General features: G+C 32.8%; 1 protein-coding gene across 3 annotated transcripts in view; it reads left to right on the top strand.

The window, feature by feature from the left end:
* The window catches only part of LOC105199739 (octopamine receptor Oamb), a 174,706-nt gene that overhangs the window by 10,930 nt on the left and 142,005 nt on the right, over positions 1-21,771 (top strand). The window contains exon 1 of one of the 3 annotated variants that reach the window (XM_026134965.2): positions 9,451-11,254. The exons of the other annotated variants lie outside the window; for them this stretch is intronic. The gene's annotated coding sequence lies outside the window, so the exon portion shown is untranslated. Of the gene's footprint in view, positions 1-9,450; positions 11,255-21,771 lie in introns of those variants that run through there. 3 annotated transcript variants of the gene reach the window in all.

Below are 21,771 nucleotides of genomic sequence, written 5' to 3'. Positions count from 1 at the left end.
TTATGGTTTCATTAGTCAGAACGAATGGATTACTTTCATCGTGCAAAAATTATTATTTCTCAAAATAATAATAGAAGAATATAGACTGATATGTAAAAACACAACTAATTAACTCTCTAAATTTTTTGGAGTGGAATTTTATCTAAAAGAGTGGAATTCCACTCTAAAAGTGTGAAAGTTCTGCCACTCTTTATCAAGATTGGCAGGATTTTCACACTTTTAGAGTGGGATTCCACTCCAAAGAATTTAGAAAGAAAGATAAGTGTTGTTCGATTATATCTGGATTTTCGTGATATTTCTTATGTAATTTTATACATTTTTTTAAATTCATCAATTACGCATTCATTGAATTTCCAAATTGAAACACACTTTTAAGTTGAACAAGAATAATAATATCACGATATTAAATTGACGATTAATTTAATAATAATGACGATTACAAGTATTTATTATCCCCTTCCTCAATATACTGTAAAGAATTTGTCGCAAAATTTGTAACATGTCTCAATGATTGAAATGGCTAAGACACTTGTCTTGGAAAATTGGGAGATTCTTACTTAGGTATGATATTTCAAAATTTTTTACAATATTTAGGGAAAAGGGTAGTAAATGCTTGTTAACATCATTATTATTAAATTATTAATTTAATATCGTGGTATTACTATTCTCGTTCAACTTTATAACTGTATTTTAAGATCGAAAGCTTAGTCCACACCGAAAGAATAATTTTGTTGAAATATAGATCTGAAAATAATTATGTTGAACCATTTAAAAGATTGTATTGGTTGTTTAATTTGGTTGCAGCAACATTATTATATTTGGACGTCCTAACATAACTATTTATGTTAATTTAATATAAAGTTATTTTCTGATCTGTATTTATCTAAATTTTTAAATGTTGTTTATTCTTTCCATGCATCTATAACCAAATAAGGCCTATTTTTAATTATTCATTATTTTAAAGCAACTATTGCAGTTAGCGAATGTTAAGTATTTTTCTTTTACATTACTCTTTCAAAAATGCAAAAATAGGTACTGTATACAGTGCAGAATAGCATTTCATGCAGGTATTTTATCAAATGTTAGAGGAAAACTGCTGCAGAACGGAATCGTTCTTCCGCACATGGAAATGATATTGCTGAAGTATCTAAAAATTTAGCTGAATATAGGTCTGAACATAATTTTATTAGATCATCAAAATAATTATATAGGATGCTCAAGTTGGTTGATAGAATATTCCAACTGTTTGCATTGTTTATTATGCTTGAACTACCTTCATTTTGATAGTCTAACAACATTTTTTTTAGGTCCTATCTATTATTCAGCTAAATTTTCAGATATTTCAGAAAAACTCTTCTTTATTTGTATGATTTTTGCAATTAAAACTTTTTAAATTTACTTTCTGGGGAATTAAAAAAAAAATTTATAACAAATTAAAATGACAAAAATGACAATTTTCAGTGCTCAATAATTGTTTAGGTGAATTTATAAAAATTTACAAGATTTCCTTCCCCCCACCTCTCCAAAAATATTTATAGAAACTTTGTCCAGACAATAATTTATCTTCTTATGCTGAATAACTGTTGCTGAATCAATGTTAAAGTATTTTTCCGACACGTAGATGATATTGAATTTTAGTTTTCACTCACTGTCAGAATTCTATTCACCTCTCGCGATGAGAAACAAAATTCCGGTAAGTCAATTGAACGTGGAAGTGAATACAATTTCGATCGGGGAAAAAGTCAAAATAAACCGTGTTAATCGATGTGGAGAACCTTTACGGTTGACCGCAGAATTTTCATTCACGCGATATTTTCCAAACGCAAAGAAACGAATGCGGAAGGGAAATAAAAAGGAAGTGAATCGCGCTCGCCTGCATCCCGCGCTAAGCTCGAATCGTTCATCAGCTTTCGATACGGTCGCCGCGTTAGTAAGACCGACGAGAAAAAAAAACGAGAAAGTCGACGAGAGATGGAAACGCGCAACTGTCGTGCAAAGTGTTTGCAACATTGGCCATAAAGTAATTCCACGCAAAGCCAGGAAAACGAGGAAAATAGCCGTACATATAGTCGATACTAAGCTAGCTATCTGTTCGCATCAAGGCAATGACACTTTAAGCTCGCGATGGAATAGTCGAGATAATTTTATTTCCTTGAACAAACAAAAATCTTCAGTACTTTTTAAAGATTTTATTTTTTTAATTTTACTTAATATACATCAATTTTTGATACATATAATAAATCAAAGAAAATAAACTAAATGGAATCGAAAACGTTTCCTTGACGCAAAGAAAAAAGGAAAATATATTTAAAGTATAAAAAGATAAACAAGTTGAACTCAACCGATCGCAAAATTGCTAAAAACTATACGATGAGCAGTTCGTTCGTTCAGAAAATGATGTAACTTTCGAAGCCATTCTGCAAAACGTCAAAAAGATAAACGGAGATACGTGAGAAAGGAAATAGAGTGTGTGCGCAAAGAACTGCACCTGTGATACGATGGTGTATTACTTCGTGATGTTTTTAGTACGGGCATATTAACTTTGTCAAATCGTAAAATTTTACAATTTCATCATTCGCGTGTCTCTATCACGAGATAATGTCGAGGAGATAGGCATGACTTCGCATAAAATTGACTGAAGATTAAGTTTGTCACGTATTTTAGGAAAGATTTTATTTTCAGGTGTCTTTATATGATTCAAATGCATGTTTTAGCATTTACATTTATGTAATATTTTATTTTATTTAACTGCTGCTAATTATTTAGGAATCATTTTAATTTTGCATATTTTTTGCTAAGTAATTTAATTGTGAAGAAATAACTGTCACTGAAGGAAAAAAGTAAAATAAATTTGATGCAAATCAATCCAAAAAATGTAAGTTCTATGGTCAATTAATAATTGAGCAATATAATAAATCTTACATGAACGTGAAAAGCAACTGATATATATCTTTAAAACAATTATATTCACCCACACACAAGTTAAATAATTCTAAAAAATGGAAATAAAAGAAAAGTAAAAAAAATCGTTATCCCAAAATTCGCATCAGTAATGTCGAATTGTGCGAACATCGCATGAATATATGTATTGTATACGCTTTTTTGTTTAAAACTGAACAATATGTGCATACTGCGTGAACTTTGTATGTGTATATGTGTATTGAAAGGTTCATCGTAAAAGTCGGGGAAAACCAATATACCATTACGCACCTACGTACATACGTATCGCTCGTGTACCACGTAGTTTTTCCAGTCGGGATAAACCCATTGTTCCCGTTGGTGCTACAAATGGAATGAATTTTTTAAACAATGAAACAACGGCTAATAGCATGCGTTAATTATCGCGCGAAAATTACATCCGCGGAACGAGTCAGGTTTATTATTATTTACCTTCTCTCTCGACTCATCACTTTCTTGCCATAACAATTAACAATTTCATTCTATTACATCATTAATTAAATATCGCGTAAAGAAATTTGTTCGCGTATATACATATTCTTGCTTTGATTTAAGATATTACACAGTAAAAAATAAAATCCCAAAAAGTCCACTGTAAATTTTAAATTAAAATAACTCAAAAGTTAAGTTAAAATTTTAGCTTAACTTTTGAGTTATTTTAACTTAAAATTTAGAGTGGACTTTCTGGGACATAAAAAAGTGTTAAATTAGCATTTTATTTTTTACAGAGTACAAAATATCTTAGTTTTATAAATTTAAAATCTACCTTCACATTCGCAATGATAAAGTCATAGTTACGCGAACAATAATGTCGAGAGAAGTTCAAGATGAATAATAGAGGTGGAGTTTATTTTTATTGAGTTTTGCGAATAAAAGAGAAAATTCACGCGTTCTTTAAATTAGCAAACATTTATTAAATTTCATTTTACGTTATTCAGAATTAATAATTATCCATGCTGACGTCACGATGCATATCGCGCCGATAGCACATAGAAAAGACCAATTTCCTGATACGCCCGATTTTTAAATCGATTCCGCTTTATGCGCATCGAAACGTACCGTTTTCAATACCACGCGACCTATGACCTATAACGCAAGAGCGATGTCCACCTGTCCTGGACATGTACGGGTTTCATTGCGGTCCTGTTCGAAGCAAGTCACCGTAAGCCGAAATAATGGCGGTGTGAATCAAGGGAACACCCGAGCTTCTCCTTGCGTTTTAGGATAATCCTGTTTGTTAAACTATAGCGATCAATTCCACCGTGGTGGAAATGTAAATTTGGTTAACTACAAAAATAATATATCGTGTAATTAAATCACTAACACGTTGCTCAATTTGAGACCGCAATGTTTTACTTGTTCCGATAACCATCATCTCGATAACACGTTACGATAATATTGACAAAATCATTTATTTGTTACTTCACAAATGTAAGGTAAATGAGTATAGCACACATTGCTGAATTTTTATGTATATCTGTATACATGTTCAAATTATGATACGAGACAAGAATTGGGATTTACAAACCAGTATATTTATATTAATTATGTTAATTAACAGTTATGCCAATCTAGTTTAACAATGGTTTCAAGACTCAATTAATGCTTACATCTTTTATGTCTAATGGAAAATACGAATTTTCATAATTATCATTGAGATTTTCCGAGGTCGAGGAGTATTTAATTAATTTAATGCATTTTCATTAACTCTATTGTCTTGTACTACACCACTTATCAAAACTGCACGATGAAGCTATATTCAAATATTAAATTTAACGGAGATACAAAAGCATCAATAATAATTAACGATTGCGGTATGTCCGATAATTAATTAGTTAGAAATGTCAATGATCATTGATTCATACACTTGTTACTTTGACATATCGCATAGTTGTGTTTTAATGATATGTTTTAATGATCCGTAAAAATGTTAAATATTAAATTATACGCCTCCCCAACAAATGCTATTTTGTTAAACACTCGTTAACCTTTTACATTTATTATTATTTATAATTAATACTATAACAATATTAATGTAATGTAATTAATAACGCAAAACTGACTGAGAATAATCAATAGCGCATAGTTGTTAAAAGTAATTACATTTTAAATCTGTTGCTGTTACTACGTAACATAAATTTAATATTATTAAATGTTTTTACAAGCGATAAAAGAAAGAATCTAATAATATTGAAAGTTTACATATTAATAATAATTGCCAATGGGAGCCAAACGTGGTTATCAGAGCGTATCAACAAAAAACAATGGTACTTATAAATTATAGATAAATTGTATATTATTATATATAGTAACTATAATTTATATATAGAACTATGTTTTTTTTTATCGTTACGCATTAATAATCACGTTTGGCTCGCATTAGTAATTATATTTAATATTTTAATTTGTTTGTAGGAGTTAATGTTTCTGTTTAATTTTTATTAAAGTTTATGTTATATTACGATAGTCTACATAATACAGGCATTTTAATGTTTATACTTTTTATGCATGCTTGAGCGTAACGTTTGCATGAATATTCTCCGATAAAATTTCTGAGGCGATTTTTTAACAATGAAAATTTTCTTAGAGAGACTTCGCACTTTTGCGTAACTTTCAAATTTACAAGATAAAACATCTTGCTAACTAGGTAGCTCTGTGTAAACTTCAAATTAAATTTTTATTAAAGTAGACAAGCTCTTGAAAGTTACTGAAGTGTAAAGTTTGACTACCCATTTGCAATCCCGAAGTAATCAATATTTTTGCATTTTTTTTTTATAATAACTGTACACATATCGAACTTGTATCCTGTTAATATCGTACAGATACTGTTTCTACTTCTGTACGGCCTTGTACGCTTTTCATTTTCATACTTTTCTTTCGATTTACAACGTAAACACGTTTTTCTCTCTTTTATTTAATCTAGTTTTTATTCTCCCTCTCTCTTTCTCTCTCTCCTCTCTTTTTCAGCTACTTTTTTTTAGAGTAACAGCTCGCGGTGCGCTTGTAGATCTGTATATAACTAGACTTATCGTATATGTACGTATTGAAAATCGATGCACTAGGAAAAAGAAAGAGAGAAATAAAATGGGGTGGGGGGGGGGCAATATTATAAAAGTAGAAGCGCCATTAAGCAATTATTTTTTCAACCGCGATGCATGATGTCGCGATAGCCTGCTCTCTTTTTTTTATCAATCTCTGTCTTTTCGGGGAGTTGTCTCACTAATCACCTTTGTTTTAAGGAAATTAAAGCGCAGGGTCATACGCTATAAAATAACAAGACATGTATTGTTTCATGATTCACATGTATTAAATTTCACATGTATTGTTTTATGACGTTTTGCATTAAATGATATTTTGACGAAATATCGGCGTCGTGTTGTCACATTCTCTTTGAATAGCACTTCGCTTCTTTTTCGCGTATTACGTCAGCAAGCCATTTAAACGCTCTATCGAATCGCGTGTGTAAATGTACAGATATTCTCCCAGTGAAGAGTTGCCATTGACCTCCGCTATTGAATGAATGATAGATTGAATTTTCGAAAATAAAGTTTTACAGCTTCGAATTCTTCCATTTCTTATCGTGACGAACATAATTAAATTGCTGACATTATAATCATATTACAATCGTATGAGCCATTTGACTTATTTATTTTGCATTTTTTTTTAACGCGATATCTCGATAGGCACTTTTCAATTTACATAAAATGTTATTACATTTATGCTAAAACCTGCTGTGTTATCTTAGTACTTCTTAATACTGGAATTGCTAAAATAAAATGACTGGTTTGTAATTTAAAAACAATTACCAAAATTTTTAACAATGCATTTTCTGAAATTTTTATGCCTTTTCTTACAATATCTATAGACATATTTTTTACAATATCTATAATTAAATTGATCATATTAATCTCTCTTAATGTTGTCTCTTATTCGAAATTTTCAATCACAATAGTTTATTCGATAAATTTATTGCAATTCTACTGTTAATCTATAATTTACATTATATGTATTATAAATTTTTAATACTGCAATCTATATGCGGGAGGATGATGTGTACAGTTGCATTACTCTGCGATATTTTCTCTTTAAATAAATATATAATTTTTTAATAAAACATTCGGTTTTTATTAAATATTATTAATTTTTTAATTTGTTTGTAGTGGGGTTACGTTACATTACAGCTCTCTTTGAACTGTTATGAAGTGTAATTACATTTTTATAAATAACGTTCTAGTAATAAATATTTTATAACTTTAAATTTAGAATCGATTCATTAATGTGATTGATTTATGTAATCATTAAGTTTTTAATTTAAAATATTTAAAATATTAAAATTATTAAAATTATTGTACAAAATGTAAACATAGGTTCGTAATATTATTTTCTCTTAAATAACAGAAGTTAATCGTCGATAGTTCTAATGTAAAATTTCACTTCTGTAAATTCACACTGAAAAAATAAGATACATATTTTTCTCTTTTTAAATATTATGTGAGATGTCATGACATCTTATTTGTCATGCTATATTAAACCACGAAAGCAAGTTATGTCAGGCAGACATATCCACGCAGCACTGAAGCTTTCAATAACATTTCAAAAACATTACAACATTGCTAATGGACATTTTAAAGACATACAGTATCAATATTTCACCGAAATGTTCTAGCAATGCTGTGGAAATATTATAAAATTCTCAGAATATACACTGTTAAAAATTGGCTGCAAAATTTAATGTAATATAACGGAAGCAAATGACAAATATTACATTAAATGTATATTAAATTAAAGGTTTTCAATGTGCATTTAATGTAAATTTAATGTTGTCAAAAGTGCCCTAAATTTTATGCATATGCTTTTATAGTTATAGATACGTTAAATTTAATGTGTAACTTAAAAATATATTTTTGAATTTCAGAATATTTTTAACAGTGTGTATTAAAACGTGCATGGAATATGCCCTGATATGAGTATAACTTTGTATGAGAAAATACAGAACATTGTATAGCAGGTTCCATTCTTATATAAAAATTTAATAACGATTTTTAATGTACAAGATACTTCATATTTTAATGGATAAGTTTTGAGAATATATTAAAATATTCAAGAAAGATGAGAACAAAATTTTTTATAGTTGCATAAATTCATAATCTTTCATTCGAGTTTTGGAAGCAAAAAAATTAGAAACTTATACAATCAAAACGAGTTTTCTCTTATCTCTTTTGGATGTCTTTATGTATTATATATGTATGTGTGTGTGTGTATTCTCAAAGTTTATCTATTAAATAACGAAAATACAACAAGCTTGTTAAATGCAAAGCAATAAATCAAGAGATAAACGGCCAAGAGATTAACGCGAATAACAATAAGATATTTATTTGTATAAATTATTTGAGATCAATTTAAATTAAATACAATATGTTTTGGTTTAACTGAGCTCTCTTTAGTATTTATAATAAGTGATTAAATGTCATTTTATGAACATTTTGCAAAGGTTGAGAATAATATAAACGGTTGTTCAATAAATTTACATTTGAATGATTTCCGACATGATCTCTGACTTGTCCGCTCGTACATATATTAATTATAAAAATGTCGCATATATTATAAAATTTGCATTTACTTATAAAATTCGAAATTTTATCAAATATTAGTTTATAGAACAATTGTTTATACTATTCTCGACTTTTGCAAAATGTTCACAAAATACATTTGATTACTTATTATGAACATTAAAGAGAGCTAAGTTAAATCGAAACATGTTTGTATTTAAGTTAAATCGATCTCAAATAATTTATACAAATAAACATGTTATTGCTGCTTATTAATTTGTCATTTATCTCTTGATTTATCTATCAAATTTAAAAAGTTTTGCAATATTTACAGTAACGCGTTTTAATTTAACAAATACATTGCATAACATTACTGTAGTCTTACATCGTTATATTTAAGAGCGAACATTTCAACGTTGCCGCACGCTTGCAATAACATTTCAGAAACATTTCGCAACTTTCATGCAATATTATGTTTTAGCATAAAGTTTATGCAATGTTTCGGTGCTGTACGGGTAAAACCAGAGTTGTGTCGTATATTTTAAGATTATGGATTTTTTACGTAAACAAATACGTGATGTTTATACGAATTTTTTTCATGTACACAATACAAACATGTAAAATATGTAAACTATTATAAATTAGATAATACGGAGTACAATACAGAAGAAAGTAATTAGGTTTTAAAATTATTAATATCTTTGATTTTAATGTATTAACAATGAAAATATTTATGATTAATATTTTTACTATTTAATATTAATATTTTTAATAAATAATAAGAGCAACAACATTTAATATTAAAAGTTAAAGAAATACAGAAAATAAAGTGTTAAATTTTCTTTATATTACAATAACCGTAGGTTATAGTTTAACAAATAACATTATGATTTTATACATAATTTACGTAGTCTGCACAGTTTATGTTGTTGACGCGTAATATAGACTATTTATACCCCAGATAGCAATTTTCTTTGTCGTCATTTTAACGTCAAAATAACATCTTTCACAACATTTTGATTTTAAAATGATTACAAATAACATTAGCTTGCTACCTCGAATTTTACGTGTTAACGCACAAATCTGATTGCAATCAATCATCGAACGACGAGCTCCCGGCGATCATCCTTAAAAAAAATATTAAAACCGGCGATTTATTGTCACGAGACAACAATTATTGTTCATTGACAACACTTTCTTGAATGGAATTGGCCTAGGTGTGTGTGTGTGTGTATGTATGTGTGGGGGAGGTGGGTGTATGTGCGGCATACAGAACACGACCTATCCTGCCGTCGATAAAATCCCTTGATAGTGGCGGCCGGTGGCAGTCCAACGTCGGCCGTCGCTGCGAACGGATATGTTGTCGTCGCCGCCGTTTGCCCGTCGTTTCTCGTTCGCCACGCGGATAAACGATCGGGAATCGGGAAGGAGCGCGACAAATCTTTCGCCGTGAATGTAAACTTTTGCGGGCGCGGTTTCGCTGGACCACGCCGTGGTTTTTCCGCGCGCGATCTTCGACGATCGATCTTTAAATTTCTGAAACGATCTCCGACGAAAAAAGAAAAAAATAAATAAATAAACAAGACAGTGGTGGCCGATTGAACGCGTCGCACGTGCGTGCGATGACGTGTGATTTGACAGCGCCTCTCCGTTCGACGTCTCGTCAGCTTTCTAAATTGGTATTCCCTTCCGTCGCGCGTGATCGAGAAGATCCGAGTAGATCGAGAGCGCGAAGCTAATCGGCGCGGAGACTCTTCGTGGCTCTGCCAAAAGTCTCCCAGCGGGGAAAAAAAGTGTTTTGCGAAGATCGAAGCGCGCGCACTTGACCGTGATTCGCGTCCGCTCTATATTGTAATACCGCGAGCGATATTTTATTCCGCGTGTCTCGACGCGTCTCCGGTTATCTCCGCGAGCGATAAACCGAAGGCTTTCGGCCGACCTGCGCGTACTGCACTGGATGTTGCATATGCAACAAAAGGCGCGCGATGCACGCCGACGACAGTGGCCGACGTCGTTTATCTCGGGCGCGTTAACGCACTTCGCGTAGTAGTGCGCTGCTCGCCGCCCGCGGCGACGCACACGGGCGGATAGGGGTGCTCTGGCGGAAAAAAGCGATCGATGGCGTCGATCTCTCGACGCGACCGCGATCGACGGATCGAATGACCGGCTGATTGACTGACTGACTGACTATCTGGCTGGTTAGCGGAGCGATCGGGCGCGCCGCGCCACTCGCGTCCGGTTTCTACGAAGATACAAGAGTCTGGATGCTGTGCTGTAACCGGAGCTGAAAGCCACGCACGCCGCCGGTTCTGTAAAGAGGCAGAGTTACAGCGTGGTAGCAGAGTAACAAGGGTATCGCGTCGATTCCTTCTCGGCGACAACAACCGAGATATCGCGCCCGCAGTGTCTCTTTCCCCCGATTAACGAGCGGCATCCAAAAAGCTCTCCGAGAGCGACCAAGCGAAGCTGACCGACTAACTGTGCGGGATAAACGCGTTCTCATTTGCGAAACGTTCGCATCCGCGCGAGGTACGCGATTTGGCAACATTATTGGCGAAGCGGGAAATCAATGGTGATGATACGACTGGCGACTTCTCTCCCCCCCTTCCAATTATAAACTCGAGAGAGAGAGAGAGAGAGAGAGAGAGAGAGACGGGATACGGCTAAAGGGCCGGAAGAAGATGCGCTAATTAACTGTAACTGTCGGTTCTAGTGCCGCCTCGTGGAAATCGCGACTCCGCCGAGTGGTAAGTTTGAATTTCTATTGGTTTCGTTAGAGTGCGCTTTCGAGTAATATGCGGCCGCATCTGAAAGGGAAACGCTGTAACGGGAAATTACTTTCTCGAGAGCGCACGGAATGAAAGGGTTGGCCCGGTTACTCCGGGAAGGGACGTGTCCCCCGCGTCGCAGGGCGTTATAAAGTTGTAGGATTCTCAAGTGTTTTCGTGAAAAAAAAAAAAGTTCAAGCGAGTTATTGAGTTGTATTAATTAGCGTTCGTATCTTTACAACGCGAAATTACGGCGATACAAAAAGTGCACTATCTCCTGATTTTTGTAACACGAGTGCGATTCTGAGACAATACGCCTATAAATGGTGACAAAATAGTTATCACGAAATTCGTAGTTGAATTATTCAGCTATTTTTAATAACAGCATTGAGAAGATTACGTTAAGTAAGAATTTCGAATAATGACTATTAAATATGCTTACTTTCGTATTGTATGAGAGAAGAAGTACTTGCTTTTTAATATGCTTTTTCTTCATTAAGCGTTTCGATTTTATTTTCTGTTTTATTTATTGAAGAACAAAAAGATGGAATAATTCCTCCTTCTGAAAAGACTAAAATAGATATATTCGATCTTAGTAAACGCAAAACGGCAAGTAATTATTAAGACTTAGCCGGGAAGTGATTGTCGGACGTTCATAGAGTCTCCCTAAGGTTGATTGGCCCCTTTATTGACGACATAATCGAATGAATTACGCGACCGTTGGCGGGGTACCGTTTGTGGCAATACGACGTATTGATTTCCGGAACTTCAGCGGCGTAAAACTTAACTCGATAGTATCTTGCTAACTAAATTATTCATTGAGAAATTAAACTGAGTTACAAAACATTTAATGAATAAATAGTAATTAGTTTTTTAAGAGTCAATTGTCTTTAAAGTTTTGTTGAAAAAAAGTTAACTTGATATTGCTATGAAATGAGTTGAGGTAATTTCATGGAATAAAAATCATTCGAAAGTATGAAATAATTGAACGATACATAGAAAACCGATCGAAGGATCTGCTATTTAAAAGTGAAGTTGTGAATCACGATCGAGGCGCCTTAGGGTAACTCCGGTGAATTAGATATGATCATGTCTTGGCAATTTTAATTCTTTTTTCTTGGATCGTACTTCTAACTTTTTTTAGTAGACAGTATAAAGTTTCTAATGGTATAGTTCATTTTTCTTAAACATATTAAATTATATCTGTTGAGTTTTAAATATACAGATGCAGATCGGTGTTATCCTATATTCGTGCACTGAGAGAAAAAATATCGTAATACGAAAAAAAATTTACATAAGGATGTATGGATCATATCTCAAAACATTACCAAAAATATTAAAATTTTATAGAATATTCTAGTATTACAGTTGAGTATCTGTGTAAAATTTGAGCAAAATTTACTTACTGATTTAAAAGTTATTTAATTGTATGTCGATTCTTATATGTAAAATCGTGCTTTACAGTACTTATTTACAAATTTGATGGAGAAGTAGCATTACTAATTAAATCCTAATTTTTACAACATACTAATAAAATTGTAATAAACATGCGTGCAAAAATTTATTTACATCTACTTACTCATTTAAAAGTTACTTATTTAAAATTGCAGCAAAATATAGTAATGTTTGTTGCAAAAACCATTATAAATTAATTTTTTATTGCTTTTGTCTTTGTAGCTAGTTTCAGAGCCAAAATTCAAGCATTCGGGGCCAAAATTTTTTGTTGTTGACTATAAAAATACAAAAATTTACTCGGTGGGATAAACTAATAGTTTATTTACTTGCAATCAAGTTAAACACTTTTTAATGGAAATATTTATGTAAAAAAATAAATAAATAATTTTTAATGTAGCATTTTTTCTTTTATTTCTACTGTATTTACTGCTAGATTTTTTTTATATTTAAGATAACCAGATTTTTTAATCTAAGAAAACATTTTAATTAAATTGAATGGTATTATTAGCTAATTTGTAAAATTATCATTTAAATATAAAAAATATAAAAACACAATATTAGATATTTATTGTAATATATTTATTTATTTAAAAGTAAATTTTTTAATTTAAACGGATTTAATAAATGCATAAAAAATATAATTAAAAATTTTTTTTATTGAAAAAGTTTTTTTCTCTCTGTGTGCTGTATCGTCAATTGCTGTTCTAAAACTATTTTATTTTACAATATTTGGTTCACTCTGTCTTTATTTATTTCTTTATTTATTTCTTTATTTATTTCTTAATTAGGAAATCAGAACATGAAAAAATCAGAGATTAAGTTAATTTTTGTTTGCGCATAATAACTGTATTGACGTTACCTTTTACTCTTAAATCACGCTTGGGGTCGACGGCAATTCTGTTGGTCCCTCTCGCGATGCATCGCAACGAAATTACTGTCTGTCAGTGGGGTCGATCACCTTTTTCCCAATATTAACCGATTTAGAAAGCACTGAAGCGGCCAACAGCTAAAAGCGCAGCCGACCTCGAATTCTGTTTCTCCTTTTCACGGTGTGCCTTTTTTCTCTTTTATTATATATATGCAATATTCTCTTTAATTTGACGAACATTTTATTTCCTTAATTTAGAGCATTGGTAAAATAATATATATATAGTTTATCATTATTCTCATATTTATTGCATTTAACGCTTATTATATCTTAATTTTTTATGGATTTATGCTGTTTTGATTACATCAGAAAAGAAAGAGATGTGATCGAAAACGCATAAATCCATATAAAATTAAGATGCGTTGATTGCCAATGAATATGAGAATGATAATAAATTTCTTTGCAGCATGGAGATATTATATTTGACATAGAAGGAAACTTTTCGCATTAATAAAACTAATATTTTTCTTACATATTTGATTCAACGTGTAAAAACTGGAAAAGGATTCAATCTATTTAATTCAACATTTAATAACTGAAAAGTATGTGTACGTGTGTGTGCGTATGAATCTAACATATCCCTCCGATATTCTATATTTGTACAATTTTGCCCGCGCGTTTTTCCGACTGTCTTCAAAGAAAACGAAGAGGGAAGGGGAAGGACACCACAGGCTGCGTTACACCTACGCAGCTCCGAATTACTGACGCGAGTCTTTTAGGAACACACGATATTGTACCGTATTTTTCGGATGTCGCCACCTCCCTTTGCGCCCGCTAATAAATACGTTAACTTACGAGATGGTAAATGGTAAATAGTTGGCGTGCGTCGCAGTATCCCTGACCTAAAGTAACATTATTTGCGGTCAGCCGAATTTAACTCGGAGCGCAGAGAGACATGTGCTTTCATCTTTGCGTTGATCGCGCTTCTTTCGCAATTTACTCTGTAAATAACAAGGGCATATTTGATTTAGATCAAAGCGCTGCCAGCCTATCGATCCTCATTCTTTGGGAGGTCGAGCGAACGAAAGTTCGTAGCATCCTTGGATTTCTGGACGCGTACACAATACTGCCCAATTTAATGATTGAGATTTGAAAGTGCAACGAAGATGCTGTCTGCATCTCCGTTTCGCATTGTCGCCGGGAAACAATGGATGATATTCGCTAGCGCGAGTTGGCCCTCTTTCGTTCTCTCTTACCCGTCAATCCTGTATTTTCCTCTCCGGCGAATGCCTTGCGCCTTGGTGTCTAAGAGATCGCTCGCCTGGAAACCACCCTTCCGAGCCCACTCGTCCGCGACAACGCGAGATTTAATGAACGGGATAACTCACGCGAGAAGTATCTCATTGAACGCCATCAGTGGGTGGCTCGGCAGACGTTTTTGAAAATTGTTTTATTTTAGGTAGAGCGCATTTAAATCAGCGACGGCGGTTGAGCTTAAAAATCGCGTTACATTTGAACGTAAAAACAAAGAAATAAGTTTCTTTTTATGAAAAAATGTTGTTACAAAAATTTTATGAAAAGTGTTTCATTGTCGAATCGCTTAATATCTATATTTAGCGCGAAGCAACGAGAAATCGATAAGTCAAAACTCGTACATATAGGTCATGTTGTTTCTTAAACTGCAGCAAGTGCGCAATCATAAGACGTGTGAACACGAAATATGGATCTTCGACGTTATTTATCACAATTTCAAGCGTCTTACTCTCAAGCATTTATTATTCAGCGTTACACATTTTTCGCTGTTTCATAATATATTTTTGAATACTTGAGAAGAGATTATTCGATGCATATAGTAAAATTGCAAGCTATTATTAAGTTCGCATTAGGAAAAGCGACGCAAGGAGAATCAGCGGGATCGGTAAAGCAGCGACAAAGCGTTGTTAATAAAAAGACTGCTCTGTCTGCACTGTACTACTACTAAACCTTACAAAGACCGGTGATATCATTAAATCGATTGCTGAATAATGTCATTGGTCTCCTTTCTCACTTCGTGCCTTTATATTAAATAGCGAGGCAAGTCTTTTTGTACGTGGTGAAAAAGGTAAAAGTGGATCCTCGGGAGATGCAATTCACACGTTTCTTTTGTATTTTAACCAGCGCTTTCCAGTACATTCTCATCGCAATAAATGGCAATCGATCTGGATTGATATCTCTTTTAAAAGCCACTTATAAAGCACAAAATGTTAATTTGATAAATTAATTAATTCTGATACATCTAGGTATTTACCATTTTTAAATCTTCATAAATTCGGAGCTTAACTTTGTTTTCAGAAGCACACGAATAATCTCCATTGGTGTCTCTCACTGATCTATTTAATCTCTTTTCGGTAACGATTATTTAAAGTGTGTTAGAGAGAAAGAATTTCAAGACGTGTTAAGAGTAGAATATTTAAGTAGGAACGAGAAAAAAAATTTTGTCTTTATTACTGAAGAGGTTGATTCATAAATTGGAAACTTCAATGTAGCTAATTTGCTACTAGTTGCAAATATATGTAAAGATTATATCTTTGATAGAGGACTATAAATTAGATAGTTATTAAATTTGTAATTTTATTCGCAAATTATTAATCTTGAAAACAAAAGTGAAATCATTTTTGATTATAGTAATACGAATATTTATTTTCTGCAATTTTTCGAAATGTCTTACAGGCAAATTGCTTTGACAATCTTTGACAATTTTTTATGACAAACTGAATAAATATACGAAAGTGAAGTTTTGAAGAATATTTATACAATATATAAAGATTAGAAAAAAATATTTTTATTAATAAATACATAAATATATAATTGAAGTATACTATATTTTTTTGTGGTCATTGTTTTAGAATATCTAAATAGCGAGCACACATACATACGATGAATTTGATTCTGTATTACTCTTAAATCAATAAAATTTTTATTTTTAATAATTACCTATAACTAAAAATTTATAATATTGTTTGTTTGTTACTATTTATGGAAATTGCAAAGCAGTAATAAATAGCCTGTTATTTTCAAGGATATGTGTGATTCGTGCAATAGCAACAATGTTAGATTGATCAATTGCAATTTTCGACACGCGATTTGTACAATCCTTTAGCGTTATTTAATGCAGAGGTCGACGTTGTTCTGCGTTCTTTTTTTTCACTTTCTTTCTCTCTCTGCCAATATATAATATATTACATGCATATTTTACAACATTATAACGCGCGAAAAAATTGCGTACAAAAATAAAACCCGGTTAAACAGGTAAACGTGCTCGCAATAGATTATTCGCGGTCGATGCATTTCGCCCATTCTTCTCGCGAAAAGAAACGCGCGTGGGAGTTTTTTTACTCGATAAATCACATGTTTGCGACAGTAGCGAGCCCGAAGGTTTTATTGCGTGCGAATATCCAAGACTATGCGAGGTTGTCATGAATGACGGATGTAGCGTGCCGATGATTTTTATCGCGGCACGTGCGCTGTTGATAATTTACATGTGTGTAAAGAAAAGATACACGATACAGCGACGATGCGTAATGCATAATGTACGCATTGAAGTGTTTCACATTCTATGCAACTTTTGTTGTAATTTCAAAGCTGTCGACCGTAAGTCATAATGTGACATAATGTGACATCTTTTATTCTTTATTTAATTCCCAAATAAAAGCTTTCTCGAAAAAGAGAGACAGAAGAATCGGAATTCGGACTACCGATTGTCAAGACGTTTAAAATTGCATAAACACTAAAATGTCGTGAAATGAAACTGGAGACTGCTTTGGGATTTTCATTGAAATTGACAAAAGTTATTGATAAAAGAAGACAGGTTGAGAAATATAATGCGAAGAACCGACGACGTGCTATATATCTTCGCTATTGTGATAAATTGTGCTTAAGATTGCATCCGCGAGTATTATTAAGTGTATTGACTATGTGCATTTTTTTGTTGTTGTTATCTTGTCATAATTATCGGGAAGAGATAGGCACAAGAGAAAACAAAATGGAATTTACGACGAAGCAGCTTATATTACTCGCAAACTCCACAAAGTCCAGTGACTTTTAATCATCTGATGCAGTCGTTTCTTCCACGGCGAAATGAACGTGAGTGTAATTACTCGTAGCAACGTAGCAGCAAGCCGAATTACAGACACGGTTTCCTTTAAGCCGACTCTCATTTATCCTTCCTTCGAGCGCGTCTTTCAAATTTCAGCTGAAGCAATTTCATATGGCAGTTTCCACGAAAAGCGTTTTTTCGTGCGGAGAAATAAATAGTAGATTCACTTTACGATCTCTTTTTTTCGAATATTTATATCAGCGTGACGTATATAAAAATGATATACGAGACGTGCACTAAACTGACGATTTCTACGAATTTTTATTAGCGAGAAATTAAATTTTTGTCATTATGATAATATTGCAGCAGAAAAACAAATCCTATTTCTCGAAAAAAGAGAAAATTTACGAAAGTTAATAATCGACCGTTGAGAATGTGATTGCGAGACATTTTTTTGTCGCTAAGAATTCGTATCGATTAGAGAAAATGAACGTTACGTAAGTGAAAGGTGCTATAATTTGGCCAAATTCAATGGACACGTCGCGTCGACCAATTCACTAGATAACTGATTCTGCGTGGTGCAATCAAGTGGAACACGCTGATATACAGCAGCAGTATTCTTTTTTTTTTAGAGAAAAGCCACTATTGATTCACTTGGTCAGTCGTGTTAAAAGATAAGCTCGCGTACATATCGCTTTTACTACACAATTCTTAAATAGACGCCGCAAAAATAGATTCCAACTAACGAGCGCTTCGTATTTAGCTTGTCGTAACGTAATTAGGATTGCATCGAGAATAATGCAGTCCCATTTTAATCAGTCTAATCTCGTTAAGCGAAAGTTCATTTAATTTCAAGTACGCGCCCCTATATAAAATACTACACGCGATTAATAACGGAAAAGAACGGAAATTGAATAAGAATCAATTGAAATGTCAATCAGCCATTGTATGAATGTTAAGAAATTAGCTCTCTGTTGCATGCATAGCTAACGATGGAACATGCGTTTATATTTGTTGTTTCAATGTGAATGATTTATATTTGCGGAAGGCGAACAACGCTTTTATTAAATATATTATTTTATTAGATATATATAATTAAAATTTTTACCTCTGCTTAAATTAATATGAAATATGCATTAACATATTAATATTTTTAAAAAATTTCTTGTTATTTATTTATTTATTTATTTGGAGACAGAGAAAGGGAGGCAAAGAGGGAAAAGATGTATGTAATATAAAAACATGTATCTACTGCAAACTTATGCTCTCTGCATTAAAATAATGATATGCAAGTATCAGTACTGCATAATTGGACATTCTCTTTGCCAAGGAAATTTCATAAAATTAAGCGTTGTTCTCCGTGCGTGTATGGTCGAAAATAACCATAAATAAACCTTCCACGAAAGCTCCAGGTTAATTAAATTTGAGGATAGCTTGCATTAATTATCGGTGTGGAAAGAAGCTTTTGAGACACATACGTCGGGCTCTGGTCCGCGCATCGGGAGCCAAAATTCTATAACCTTATGGCGTGATACAGCAAAATTTATAAAGTTGAGCCGCAGCGATAAGTTGTTGTTAATTAACTGTGCAACATATCATGTTTCTTATAGCGGTGTTTATAATTAGATCACACAAACAAATATCAAAATATTATATTGCTGAAAATGTGATGGTTGTACTCGAATTTAATTACAATTAAAATAAATTAGCTTTATTTCGTAACAACTAACAACAACAAAAAAAAAATATATATATCTTTTTATTATAATATAATTTAATTGAATGAATATTCGCATATCACACATTTGCCATTGATAAATGACATTGTTACATTCCTCGTGGTTTTTTGTAATTTGTACAAAAATGATGCAATAATTTTTTTTTATTAAATTGCACAGTCACTTTACTACAGAATTTTGTATACTAGTATTATGTTATACGCATAAGCTTTATTAGAGCAAGTTGTCTTCACCACTAGGTTTATAAAGAAAGTCAGTTTTATTTCACTCTTTTACCATTCCTTCTTTTATTTGTTCTCGTCACAAAATTACTTCGTAACATACGAAGGTGCGGCTTAGTGATAACGAACAAAGTAACAGTCACTCGGTCTAGTTGTAAATTCTGAGGTCACATCTGGTTAGCTTCTTTCACCGTTTAAGCTCATTTCAGTTCTTCTTGGGCGCCCCCAGCCTGCGTTATACGCCATCGTCTTCTTCTCGGATGTTACACAAGTACGTGGAGCGAAAGCCGCCCTAGAGTTACTTTTATTTTCTCTTCTACTTCTGTTTCGCGTCGGGTTTAGCCCGGCGTCCAAACAAGTGCCGCGGATTACGTACATCTATTTTCACATGAGCACAGGAACTCGCAGAACACGTGCCGTGCTAATCCTTAAACAACCGCGTGGGTGCCGACTCTACTTCCTTCTCGTAAATTTACGGCGAATAATAAATTGCAAACGAGACATTTACGACTGTTATAACAGTATCTCCGAATATTCCTATAAATTAGGATCTTTCAATAAAATATACTTTTTTGTGTATCGATAATCGATCACGACAAATCTCTTTTTTTAAGAATCTTTTTTTAAGAATCAACGATTTAAAACTTATAATTATATGTATGATTTATATGAGACATTCTTTTCTATATTGAATCTCTATCAAAATTTAAGATTGATCTTTTAAAAAACTCCAATTATTTTTTAAAAATAGTTTAAAACATTTTTCCAATTTAGATAAAAATTTTCTTTTATAAAATAATCTGTACAGATATAGAACCAAACTTAAATAGAAACGAAAGAAATATTCTGAAGATATTTTATGTTGATTCAAATAAAGAGATTTTAAAAAAAGATTGAACGAAATTGTCTTTGAAGATTTAAATTGCTGTTACAAGAGGGCATTATGTACTACTTGTCTGCCTGCGACAGTATTTTGTTTATTTATCCGTACACCGCGCGACGTGAGAAGAGAAATCTGAACTTGTCAGAGGAGCATCTCTATGCGAATAATCGATTTTCTTTCATCGCCGAACGAGATCGGAAATCGCTCTTGTACGATATGAGTTGCACGGGCACCGATGACGAACTTAATTGGATTTAATCTCGATTTAAGCATCTGCTTCGAGCAGAGCACGCCAACGTTCAATCCAACAATAGAATCGCTTTTGGCCTCGCGTATGTACACGTGCCAGTCATTTTCAGGCGGCGACGACATCCCGCGAAAAGAATCTGCCCTAAAGCGGCTCGAGGACAATCTGTATATACTGACAAGTTGTTTGAAATAGTTATTTAAAAACTTTCGAGACATAAGAAACGTTACAACGCTAAATTCAATTAAAAGCTGTCTTTCTTTTTAATAGACACACTGGTGCAAATATCAACAATCAATTGTTTCAATAGAATTTTATGGCGATTAAAAAATAAAAATAAAGATAGAGGAGGAAGCTATGTTAGTATATATAAAATAAGCGACAGTTTATTTTTCTTTGAACGAAGTAATTACCTGAGCAAATGCACAAGTTGTGTGTCTATTATTAACTAAATAAGTTATTTAGATTTTGACAAATTAATTATCTTTTCCTTGTAATTAAATTTATTTGATTGAATTACACGTTAAAATCAGAAAGTGAAGGCAAAATACATTTAACGGTTTAATAAAATTTATTGTGAGCAATCAAACACATCACTTTGCCACATAGGCGCGTAAAAATTGCCTTTAGTTTTTGATTTTCTCTCATATAAAATACATATGTATTTATAATAATGGTTTAGTTGCAGGAGTTAATGGTCCATTAAATTATAAAGCCAATATCGAAGAGATATTGGGTCGGATCTGCTATGAATAATTCAATTCTTATTTGCTACACTGGACTCAATTTAACTTGGAACAACGCGTTTGAAGTTTCACGATATTCCGTCGAACTCTTCGTGCGCGACGTTCCGTACGAATCCATGGCGGCTAAATGATTCGACCATCGTTGAATTTAATTTCGCGGAGATCGTTAAGAACGACGGCGAGCGTTTAAACTCTCTCCTAACGTTTTCTTAATTTTGCGACCGCCCGACCGATCTCGAAGTCCGAAATTTTTACCTCTCAC

This window comes from Solenopsis invicta, chromosome 16 (assembly GCF_016802725.1).
Source record: "Solenopsis invicta isolate M01_SB chromosome 16, UNIL_Sinv_3.0, whole genome shotgun sequence".
Lineage (NCBI taxonomy): Eukaryota > Metazoa > Arthropoda > Insecta > Hymenoptera > Formicidae > Solenopsis > Solenopsis invicta.
Note: the sequence above shows the minus strand (reverse complement) of the source record. Positions and strands in the feature narration are given on the sequence as shown.